Source organism: Neopelma chrysocephalum, unplaced genomic scaffold (assembly GCF_003984885.1).
Source record: "Neopelma chrysocephalum unplaced genomic scaffold, ASM398488v2 Primary Assembly neopelma1_168107, whole genome shotgun sequence".
NCBI classification, from domain to species: Eukaryota; Metazoa; Chordata; class Aves; order Passeriformes; family Pipridae; genus Neopelma; species Neopelma chrysocephalum.
Window position 1 is genome coordinate 684 of NW_020936061.1, and position 2,271 is coordinate 2,954.

Below are 2,271 nucleotides of genomic sequence, written 5' to 3' on the forward strand. Positions count from 1 at the left end.
ATGCTAACGTACCTGTTCAAACAAAATTGTTAAAATGAACCCTACCTATATGCGTTTAAAATAAACCCTACCTATATATGTTTTCAAACACCGATTATTCAGTGTCGTTTCACTCTAATTCACCCCAAGGGAATTACTGATAAGAACCTGGGTTACCCCCCCCTTTTTTCTGGTGTGGGTCGTAACAGGGTCTCATGGTTTGGGGGGTGTAGCCATGACATGGGGGGTTGGGGGAAGTTTGAGGGGATATATCCCAAATGGGAGCTGCTGAGCCACTTTGGGGGGGGGGGAGGGAGGCACATCTGGGGGTGCAGTCCTTGGTCCCCATCTGGGCTGGGGGGACACAACTCTCAGGCACTGGGAGAGGGGTGCTGGCCTGGTACTGGGCATACTGGCCTCATCCTTGGGGACACGGGGCTGCCTTTTGGGGGACCCAGGCCCCCAGGCTGGAAGATGCTGCTGGAGGGGCAGGGAGGGGGATGTGGGGCTGGGGGCTGCCCGTTGGCCCCCGCAGGTACATTCATTCCGGTGCCGAATGCCACCAGCCCGGGGGGGCCGGGAGTCCCTGTACATTCCTGGTGGTGCAGTGGGGGGTCGGGGGAGTGGTCCTAGGTGCCCCCCCACCGCTCTCCTCCTCGGCCGGACCCTCGGCAGCGCCGCCCCATTTAATTGCTGTTAATGAGGCGCTGGGGGGGTGGGGCAGAGCGGCCCCGCTCAGGCCCCCCCGGACCTGCAACACAGAAATGGGGTGTGTTTAGTGGGGGGCTGTGACAGGGGGGTGATACATGGGGGGGACACTGAGCTGAAATGAGCCAGCACCGGAGGGGGCTGCTGCCAGGTCCCCTCCAGCCGCTGTCCCTGTTCAGCTGTGGGGGCACAGAGATGGAGACAGCACGGCCGGACACACAGCGACACGGACAGACGGGCCCGGGGGCTCCCACGCCGTCAGGCTGCCGGACGGTGACGGGGACAGGAACGGTGACGGGACGATGGGGGGGGACACGGTTACACTCCCTGCTGCGCCGGGTCGTACCTTCCTCGGCGGATGTTCCTTGGGGGGAGTGGCAGGGGGAGGGGAGAGGAGCATTAGTGCCACCCTCAAGTCTCTGCTGTCCCCCACGGTGTGTCCCCCCACCGCGGTGTCCCTGGTCCCACAGGCAGCAGCAGTGTCCCGATGCCAGGCAGGAGCACACACAGAGGGCCACTGACACAGCCCCCGCTCCGGCACGCCATGCCTGGGGACAGACACGGCCACGGGGTCGGGGTGACAGTGGCACCCCGATGGCACATGCAGGCAGGGCAGGCAGGGCCAGGGGGCAGGCAGGGGCTGGGACAAGGGATCAGGCAGGGTCAGGGGACCAGGCAGGGTCCAGGGGACTGGGGGCCACACTGCAGGGGACGACCAGCCGAGGGGACTGGTGTTGAGGGATTGAAAATTATAAATTCTGTGTTTGGTTTATTGTCATTGTATGGTTTTGTATATGTTATACCTTTTTCCCTGTGTATGTGATTCTTGTGTTCTGATTGGTTGAATTTTGCTGATGCATGTTTATGTTTTTTATTTACATGCTCTGCCTAAACCCCACCTTCTGTTCCAGTACCTTCCCTACCCATGATATATAAGGCTGGAGCCATTTTGTGCAGTGCTCTTTTTTGTGCCTCCCTTTAAGCCATTCAGCTGTACCCCGCTTTTATAATAAAGTCACCTTACCAGTTGCATCCCGAAAAGTTGTGGAGGTGTTTATTCAAGCGTGGACCTCCGCAGACTGGCAGTGCCCCGGGGGGGCCACAGGCCTGGTCCTGGTGATGGTGCAGGGGAGGACATGGTCAGTGACAGCAGCAGAGGGGACGAGCCATGTGGTGGCTGCTTACTTAAATCCCCAGCCTGTCCCCCCAAGGACGATGGCAGCCACCAGCATGGCCCCCGCAATGGAGCCAATAATGATATTGGTGCCACTGGGACCTGTGACAGAGAGGACAGGGAGGAGGGGACAGGGTCACACATCAGTGGGAAGGGGACACGGGGACATGGGGACACGGGGACACAGTCCCAGCGATGCCCCAGTGGCAGGGGGACTTGGGAAGGGGACAAACCCAGCCACAGGGAACGTGTCAGAAGCTTTTACTGACTGAAATTTCCCCGCTTCTTTCCTCAGCAGGAAAATAATTATGGCAACAAGGAAAAAAAAACACAACCAAAAAAAGAGAAATAAAAAAGTGCTTCTGTTGCAAATATAATTATTCTTGACTCTCTTTTTGACTCCTCTTATT

General features: G+C 58.2%; 1 long non-coding RNA gene across 1 annotated transcript; it reads right to left on the reverse strand.

The window, feature by feature from the left end:
* Nucleotides 1-686: 686 nt before the first annotated feature.
* LOC113962423 lies at nt 687-1,911 on the reverse strand. The gene is made up of 3 exons (XR_003532555.1): nt 1,873-1,911; nt 1,034-1,051; nt 687-730 (listed from the first exon to the last, which is right to left on the reverse strand). It is a non-coding gene; the product is annotated as an uncharacterized LOC113962423 (long non-coding RNA).
* Between the last annotated feature and the right edge of the window lie 360 nt (nt 1,912-2,271).